Below are 10,159 nucleotides of genomic sequence, written 5' to 3' on the forward strand. Positions count from 1 at the left end.
ATATTGGCAGCTTTTCTATTGAGAAGGCCTTGTGTGACCTAGGAGCCAGTATTAGTGTGATGCCTTTGAGTCTTGCTAGGAAGCTGAAGTTGAATAGGTTTGCGATACCAACATGACAAGATGACGGATGGTCGACCGATCAGCGGTCCAGCCTATAGGAGTCTTAGAGGACATTCCTGTGCAAATAGGAAAGTTCTTTTTCCCTGTTGACTTCGTTGTACTAGATATGCCCGAAGATGCCCACATACCTATCATACTAGGTAGACCATTTCTGGACACTGCTGGTGCAATTATTGATGTTGGTTCCGGGACTTTGACCTTTAAAGTAGGAAAGCATTCCATTGTCTTTGCCCAGACGGCGAAGAAGAAAGACCCCATGTGGCCAATCACTTGTAATACGGTTTATGAGAAGAAATCTTATTTTATACTTCCTGATATGCCTATCTCTGTTCCTATTCCTGTTGTGACACCTCCGCCCCAGATTGGGAGCAAATTGGAGGAAGATTCTTCTGTTTTGGATATTGCAGGAGCTGGTTTGGGGAAGGAAGAGCTACATGTTGCTCCAGCTGTGAAGGAGCCAATCGTTCAAAGAGGTGGTCTAGGATGCCATAGCTATGGCACTGATGACGAGCCCAATGAGGAGCCTGTCAAAGTGACGGAGTCCGATTTGGAATCTGACGAGCTTGAGGAGGTCATTGAATGGGAAGATGTCCGACATGTTGATCCGTTGAGTTCTGCGGATGTTGGAGCAAAGAAGAGTGCAGCTGAGAAGATGAGCACTGTAGAGGCTACCTCTTGTAGCCAGAAGCCGAGCAAGTGGGCCATTCCGTGGCCATTCTTGATCAACTATTAGTTGATTATGACTTTTTCAAAAACCATACATTTTATTGCTTTCGTTGAACTTTTTATTTATTGTTTTGTGTGCGCGAGACTTCGCATTTTAATAAGTTTGCTTAGTATTTTATATACTTTAGATTATTGCTTTGGGTTTTGCGCAATTTTGGGCGCGTTATTATGTGTGTTTGCAGGTCTATAGACCCTATTAGCTCAAGTTATCGAGCTAATTCGAAGAAATCAGAAAGTTACAGCGGGTTTTTCAGTCGATCGACTGCCCCCTATGGTCGATTGACTGAGCTGCGACCTCCAGGAGCTTCTATTCCTGTTCATTCCGGTCGATCGACTGCCTGCTATGGTTGATCGACCATTGTCGCTGCTGTACCTGTTCACGACCTTTCCCCTGCTGTGATTAGTCGTTTTGCGGAATTGAGGGAGTCTTCCCTCCTCTTTATTTTTCGACATAATTCTGTTTTCTTCCGTTTTTAATTTTTGCACATAATTACCGCTTCCACATTGCTTTCTCGGATTTATGCATGGTATTGTTAGTCTTTTCAGGTACCTATGGTAGCACTGCTGGCTACTGAAACCTCCTAGCTCACGCTGGTTTGGGGAGGTTTCCTTTTACTGCGCTTAAAGTCTTGTGAGTTTCCGAGCTCTTACTTCATGCCCTTTTTAATTAATTTTTTCGCAAATTCCCGTTTCCCTTTTTCTTCATTATATGATTTTGGACAATGGAGACATTGTGTAATTTGGTTTGCGGAAAGGTTTAGCGTTGCATTTCATTTGCTTGCATTCACGTTTACATTTTTGTCTTGCATTGTTGTTTACTTTCTCTTATATATACACAAAAAAATTCAAAAAAAAATTGAAAAATTTCAAAAATTCAAAACTTTTGCACGTTTATTTTAGCATAAAGGTCGAGTCGGAATGGTAGTATTTCCATGATGTCATTGCATTTTACATCTGTTTATGCCTAAGCCTTGCTAATTGACATGTTATTAGTAGAATCATATATGCATAGTCTACGAGTTTTTCGTTAAATTATTTGCTGAACTTGAGACTTGACTTAAAATTTTGGCAAACTACATCATTTTCTGAGGTTTAGAGCTTATAACTGGTGACATTTATGACCAGTTTATCTAGGATTGTGAGTAGTTACTCCTTATGAGACATGATACATAAATTTGCATAAATATGAACTTGATCTACTTAATACCTGTATGCATTCAGTTCGTGGTTAGTTGACACATGTGGTAGAGGTCCCCTTTTCTCTATTTACCCATAAGCTCCACACTGCCAAAAATAGCCTTTTTGTCCCGTTAACTACATCCTACATTTAGCCTGCCTTTGTCAAGCTAGTAGTTTACGTTTTTGGGATTGTTACTTCATTTTTGGTAGCTAATGCTCTTTTTGAGATAAAGTTGGGAAGAGATGGAAAAGGAAATAAAGAACAAAAGAAAAAAAAAAGAAGAAGAAAAATGATTCGAAAAAGAAAGAAAAAAGAGTGTTGTACTGTAGAGGACGGTTGATCGACTGCCCATTCCGGTCGAACGACTGAAACCCGAGAAAGAGAAAAATCAAAAATCACATGGTTTGAATCTTTATGAGTTGGTGATTTACATTCCCATGTTTCATTTGTATCTTATGGGGAGTTGTTTAATTACGGAGATTGTGAGTTTTGTGCTTGGAAATTAGCACCGTTTTGATTGAAATTTTGAGCAAAGATTTGGGATGGTTTATTAATTTGGTTCCCTTAGTTACTAGCTTGGCTTTTAACTCTGTTTTTGTCCAAATTCGCCTTAGCCCTTCTTGCCCATTACCTCACATATCCATATTTACCTCGGCATGTGTCATGGTCATCTGTTTGATTGGAATGCATATGTATGGTTGTAGAGATTACTTTCATATTATATTGCAGGCATGTTCTTATAGGTCGTAGTTAGGTGAGTGTCACTAACAAAATGAATTCTTTCTATCTTTAACATATGTTCAACTGCGCCTATTTGAGTGATTTGAGCGACCCGTGAGAGTCCATAATGATAAGTCTCTATAGTTGACGGTTCAGCAGTTTTTGACGACTTCATAACTCGTTTGCATGATTCATATTGCTAATTGATTGTTAATTAATGCATTCAATTGGTTTAGGCTATTCGGTTTGCATTTCGCTCTGAGATTGAACTCGTTCCATTAGGTTTTAGGATCGAGTCTACTATATATCATGGTCATCTGTTTGGTTTGGGGAAGTTTGATGCGTGACTAATATATGATGCTTTACACCCTATTTTACACGCATTTCAGAGCTCAATTATGTAGTTTTATGCTACTATTTGCCCCATTTCGTCTACTTTCGTATTTTTATGTAATATTGCAGATTTATGCGGAAATGAGTAGAAATTGAGCTAAATCCGTCCCCGAGTATCTTGCATTGCATTTGACGTGAAGTATTTACTCAAGGAACGAGCTTGGTGCGCATTTCAAGGCCCGAAAGACAAATCCACGAGAATTTAGAAGTCAAGTATCAGCTACTTCAGTCGATCGACCGCTGCCCTTAGTCGATCGACCAGATCACGAGTTCCAGCAGCTACTGTTTAGTGAAGAGCAATCGATCGACGGCCTTGTGTGGTCGATCGACCAAGCCGCTAATTCTGACGTGAATAAGAAGATCAAGAATTAAGAAGCCCATTGTACATTAGGTTTTGGAATAAGAACTACGTTGTATTCCTATATAACGTAGCTTTAACATTCAGAATAAGGAGCCCCTTTTTATCAAGTTTTTATCATTCAGTTCGAAGATACAATTCAACATTCATAGTTTAGTTCGTTCTTTAATAAAGTTTCTGTTTTGCATTCGGTTCTGATCTTCCCTTTACAACTCCTTTACACGGTATTCTTCTGTTCTTATTCAGTTTGTTGCTTTCATTCATAGTATAGAATTGCTAGGTTAAATCTCCCGAAACCAATTTATCGCTTTATGAAATCGCTTGTTTAGATAATTTAAGCATGATTTCGAATGTTTTAATTGTTAAGTTTATTGCTGTTTTTATCATGAGTATGAGTAGCTAAATCCCCTGTGCTAGGATGTAGGGAATCTGTAGCGTAGGCGGCATTAGAATAGGACGACCTAGAGCGCGCCATGATCGATCGACTGGTCTTCTTGGTCGATAGACCGGCCACATGAGATATGCTTTATTTTAATTAATTTAATTTCCATGTTTGACGAATCGAGTGCACGCGACTAGTTGAATGTCTAGGATTTGGCCGACCCAATAAAGACCGAGAGGTAGGGAAGGGAGATAGCCTACCTAATTAAGACGGCTAGGTTAATGAGATCGAGTGATAGGTTAATTTAGCCTTTTGAGTCACTTTTCAGGACGAAAGTTAGCATTAGTGATATTAGGGACCTGTAGCGAGATTGAAAGATACTACCTGTGAGAGTGGACCGAGAGGACCTCTTATTTTCCCGTCTCACGTGTTTGTTTTAGACCTACCTAGTATATTGCCGCCGAAACTATAGTGAACCGACCATCTTAGCACCCTTTTAATATATGTTTTCATCAATTAGCTTAGTTTATCTTTCTTTTATTGCCATTAGTATAGAACAAACCAAATCAAACCCCCCTCACATTGTTACTTTAAGACTAAAATTAGACAACTGATAATTGCACCGCCTCTCCGTGGTTCGACCCTACTACCGCTATCTTTAGTTGTAGTTGGAAAATTATAAATTTAACTTTGATACTAAACGACGGGTATCAACGGGTTCATAAGGGAATCATGGTGATATAAAGCATTCATTTGAACTTATTAAGTAAAGATCTACCCCATGATTAACTACCCTAATTCCCCATTAACCCTAACTAAGGAACTACTCACTCATTATCATGGTGGACATGCTAATAACGGTGTCAATCATACTAACAAATCTAAACATGATGAATGAGTAAAACAATAACCAAGGATTAAGTAAAGAGTAGAGAAATTGTACTAACTTTAGGATGATCAAATATAAAGCAAAGAATAATAGAAGAAAAACTTGAATAATGATGAAGAGTTGTCAATTCTCCAATAAACCCAAATAGTCTTCAAATTACTCAACTAAATCTAAGAACACTTGAATAATTAAGGAAAGATTAAGATGTAATTATGATTGAATTGTGTAATTGGATTGTATTCATAACTTGATTACAAAACTTGATAATAAAGCTTGATAGTAAAACCTGATGATAATCTTCTATTACAATGGAGTATTTATACTAAGTACAAGTATTAGGGTAACTAAGGGATTTAAATGACAATTAAGCCCCTTAAGTGAAGATTAATGCCATGAAAGTCCCTCAAGGAAACGCCCGACCTGCCTCTATTGGACGCCCATGCGGTAAGGGAAATCGCTCGTCCTGTTTAGGGGACGCTCGGCCTGAGACTTGGAACGCCCGTCCTCTGCTTTGGGACGCTCATGTTGTGCTTGGGACGCCCGTTCCTAAGGTCATCTTGGCTTATTCTTCATTTGGCTGCCTCATCATGCGTGGGGATCATTGAGGAACCGTGGGGTTACTTCATCATTGCCGAAATACTTGTTTTATTGACTTAAGCCTTAAGAATTGGTCTCCTCTTTGTTTCTTGGTCGTTAGTGATTCGTTTTAAAAATTTGTCGTCTAAGCTAACCAATCAAAATAATATTTATAATATTAACTAACTACTCTTAGTAGAGTGGCAAGTAAAGGTCGGATCCCAAAGGACGGGTATTGAATTAAGTTATCAGTTTTAGAGAGCTATATCTTAGGGTGTCACAAATGAGGTTGTGATTGAGGTATGAAATTAAACTACTCAACAATGAAATGTAAAGAAATGAAAGTAAAACAAAGCAAATAAACAAATAGGGGTTTTTAAAGAATTGATTAAGGCACAAGGGTATCATGGGTTTATAGAGGATTCATTGTGGTGATCATACAAACATGTTTACATAGTTACAAGTAAATTATTGTTGTAGTGGAATCGAGTTAGTTTATGTCTTACAATTCCTAAGAAGATTTGGGTCCGGGAGCGGAGTTGGTCAAGACTGTACAACACCTACAAGTCGACTTAGTTTCTTCCTATTCAACTTTATACATGGTCTAACAAGCCTGAGTTGGTTTATATCTTACAAGTCTTGTTGAACGGATAAGAGACTTATGCATGCAAGGTTATCAATCAAGCAATTTATCAAGTATAACATGTGCATAAGTTGAAACTACAATAAGCAAGCAATCTTATGAAAACATATTAGATTAAGTATGGATCTACCCCCCATGTTTTAGTTCCCCTAATCCCCCATTAACCCTAGCTAGAAGACTACTCACTCATGGTTATGGTAAACATGTTAATAAGGGTGTCCATCATACTAACAAGGTTAAACATGGTGAATGAGTAAGGCAATATTAAATTGAGCAAAGGGTAAAAGAGATTATACCAACTTAAGGATGATCCAAATAATAAGCAAAGAATAATAGAATAACACTTGATGATTGATGAAGAGTTGTCAAGTCTTCAATAAACCCCAAATAGTCTTCAAATTACCCAACAAAATCTAAGAACACTTGAATGATTAAAGAAGAATTAAGATTTGACTAATATTGAATTGAGTAAATACAACTTGATTAAAACTAGATTAATAATGTATAAACTTGATTAAGGCTAAATTATAACTTGGTTCTTAATCCCCTAACACAATGGTGTATTTATACGAAATTCAAGTATTAGGGTAACTTAGGGCTTAAATGACGATTAAATCCCTAAGAAAAAGATTAGTGCCTTGCAAGTCTCATAAGAAGCCACCCGACTTGACCTTGAAGTATGCTCGTGGTGCTCAAGGATCCGCTCGACCTGACGATGAGACGCTTGGATTGAGGCTTAGGACGTCTGACCTGAGCTCGGGACGCCTGATACGTGCATATTCTATACACTTTATTCGCAGTTTTGGCACGTATTTCTATGCGTATTTGTTAGCTTAAAGCTACTATTTCTCCCGAAACGGTTTACTTTGGAATGTCTATGATTTATTGTAGGAATGAGTGGAAGTGAGCTAAATCAAGCTTTAATCGTCCTCCGGAAGCAACTTTATGGAAACTTGGAAGATGGGAGTTCGGACTCGCTCACCTTGGGATGCGTGCATTGGAGTGAAGTGGTTGATTTGCTGGGAGAAGGAAGTTACTGCACAGCTCAGTTGGTCGATCGACCAACATCACCAGTCGATCGACCGTGGATGTTCAGTAGAAGAGGTTGTACTGTATTGGCTGGTCGATCGACCGTGACACTTGGTCGATCGACCAAGCCGCGAACCTGAGATCTACTTTATGTTTTAGTCTTTTAAAAGCCCAATTGTAATTAACTTTTGGGGGCATCGTTTATCAGTAGAACGCAGGAATAATTTAGGTTATGCTTTTTTTTTATTCAAGAACTGAAGTTTAGATTTAGTTTGGAGACAAGAAAGTGAGACGACGGATTCCAATTTCAATTACATTGTTCATCAATTCTATAGTAAGCTTTAATACAATTTCCTACTTCTTTTATTTCTTGTCAATTCAATTCTTGTTGTTATTAGTTTTTATTCAAGCAATTCAGTTTTAATCTATTGTCTTAAATTCAATTTCAATCATGTCAATTTCATTGTATGTCTTTAATTTTGCAATTGTTGTAGTTTTAATCATGCATAGCTAATCATCTTGATTGGGAACTAGGTGAGCCATGGCGTAAATTAGGTTCAATTTTATTAGTATGATTTTCTTCCATATCGATCTTGTTCTCTTTTGATAAATCTATCTTGCTAGATTGAAAGATTAGTAGGTTAGGTTATCATTAGATTTGGAATTTCCTTTGAGCGAAAGCTTTGAGGAATTCTAGGGAATTAGGAGACCGTAAGGTTATTATTGAGCATTGATCGAAAGGCTTGCTCATATTTCCTGAGACCGTATTATAGGACCTCTGCTACCTCTTTGACCTGACCTTAGCCATGGTGAACCGAAGTTCCTGATCTTCTTTTTATCTTGTTTGAGAAATTTCTTATTCTAGCAATTAGTCACTAGAATCGAACAAATTAAAAACCCCCATTTAATTGTTACTTTTATAGATTGAAAATAGCAAATAGAATTGATCTTGTCTCTCTGTGTTTCGACCCTTACTATCACTAGCTATAGTTTTAGTTCGGATTTATAAATTTAATTTTGATACTAAACGACGGTATCAAATTTTGGCGTTGTTGCCGGGGAGACGGTGTAATTCTGTTTGCTTTATTTTTAGTTTATTTTTCTTGCCTCAAGGAACTTTAGTTCCTTGAGGCCGTTGCTTACTCTTGCTTCTAGTTTTGCTTTTGCACAGTTAGAAAACAGGTTTTTGAGAGGAAGACTTGAGTACTCTCAGTTTTGCGAACATGACTACAATATATGACAATCTTCAGCCACAAGAGCAGCATGTTCCAAAGGGATACGTTTTACCCACCCCTACTACTGGTCAGTTCGAATTTCGTTCCTCCTATATTGATTTAGTGGAGCGAAATCAGTTTGCTGGTCTTCAGAACGAGGATCATTTGAAGTATATGGAAATTTTCACACTCACTCATTTGTTCCATACTGCATTCTACCACTGGGTGACCCAGGATGAAGTAAAGGGGATGATGTTCTTGTACTCCTTGAAGGATTCTGCGCGAGATTGGTACCGCTACCTTGATAGGGTAGCAGCTGGAGTTACAGATTGGACATCTCTAGCGTTAGCTTTCTACAAAAAATACTTCCCACTTGCAAAGACTGATGCCTTGAGAAGCAAAATTACAAATTTCCAGCAAGGACCTGATGAGGAATTTTGTGAAGCATGGGGACGTTTCAAGAGTTTGGTTCGGTCTGTCCCTCACCACGGTTTCCAGCAGTGGTACCTTTGCAACTTATTCTATAATGCTTTATATGATGACTACAAGGTTATCCTGGACGCAGCTGCGAATGGTAGGTTCCAAAATAATACCGGTCAGAATAAAGGTTGGAACACTATTGAGGAGATGACAGTCCATAGAGCTGAGTTTGGAAGTTCGCGTGGAAACTCGCGAAAGCAAAGTGACGAAATGAATGCCGTTACGACACTCATAGCTTCTATTGCAGCCCGTCTCGAGAAGCTCGAGACCTCTGAACCTTCCAAGGAAAGAGTTGAAATTCCTGTCCATAACTCAGATGAGACCGCGGAATTGAGAGAAACAATCCGAGCTCTTTTGGTTCAAGTCACGAAAATAGAAGAAGCTGGGATTGAATCTGCAAAGAATTTTGTGAAGCAGTTGGAGAATTTAGAGGTTAAGCAAGTCGCCAATTATTAAGCAAAGGTGAGGGGCCAATTGAAACCATTAATGCCATTAACCTCCGAAGTGGCCTTTCTTATGATGGTCCCGATAAGCCAAGAGAAGACTCGGGAATGGATGAAAAGATGAATTTAATTTCTGGTGCGAAAACGAGCTTTACTGCCAGTACCAGCGGTCGATCGACCAACGACAGCAGTCGATTGACCAGGATGTCAGATGAAAAAGTTTCTGACCAGAAACTAATTAAGCCCAGCATATGTGGTCGATCGACCAACACAACCAGTCGATCGACTGAAGCTCCTTACGAAGGAGTCTCTGACCAGAAACTATTCATGCCCAGTGTGATTGGTCGATCGACCGAGACCAATGGTCGATCGATTGGGTCTCCAGTACAGGACGCAAATCCTTTAATTAATTTGCATGATTCTATACTCATTGATGATTTGACGGAGGTTTCAAATTTACGGAAGCCGAAGGTTGCTGATCCTACGGCCAGTGTTGCAGTCCCGTATCCGGAGCGTTTAAAGAATACTAAGCTGGAGCGCAAGTTTGGTAAGTTTTTGGAGATGGTCAAGAATCTTGAGGTAACCATTCCTTTCACTGATCTAATTACCCAGGTACCCTCTTACGCTAAATTTATGAAAGACATTTTGAATCGTAAGAGAAATTTTCATGATGATGTTAATGTTGCTTTTGTGGAAGAATGGAATACTCTTTCGCAAATCAACGTACCACCTAAATTAAAGGACCCGGGTAGTTTTTCAATTCCCTTCACTATAGGTAACCACGAAATTAGAAAGGCCCTTTGCGATTTAGGGGCCAGTGTCAGTGTCATGCCATATTCCGTTTGCGAAAGGCTAAATATTGGTAGACTTAAGGTGACCGATATTACCCTTCAGATGGCAAATAGATCGACTCAGAGACCTTTAGGAGTCTTAGAGGATGTACCCGTTCGAGTGGGTAAGTTTTTTATTCCTGTCGATTTCGTTGTTTTGGACATTGTAGAGGACA

At 38.8% G+C, this 10,159-nt stretch overlaps 1 non-coding gene across 1 annotated transcript; it reads right to left on the reverse strand.

Annotated features, from left to right (window-relative positions):
• Positions 1 to 8,615: 8,615 nt before the first annotated feature.
• Positions 8,616 to 8,724, reverse strand: LOC141640113 (small nucleolar RNA R71). The gene has a single exon (XR_012542859.1). It is a non-coding gene; the product is annotated as a small nucleolar RNA R71 (small nucleolar RNA).
• Positions 8,725 to 10,159: the final 1,435 nt, after the last annotated feature.

The sequence above is a fragment of the Silene latifolia genome, unplaced genomic scaffold, assembly GCF_048544455.1.
Source record: "Silene latifolia isolate original U9 population unplaced genomic scaffold, ASM4854445v1 scaffold_70, whole genome shotgun sequence".
NCBI lineage: Eukaryota > Viridiplantae > Streptophyta > Magnoliopsida > Caryophyllales > Caryophyllaceae > Silene > Silene latifolia.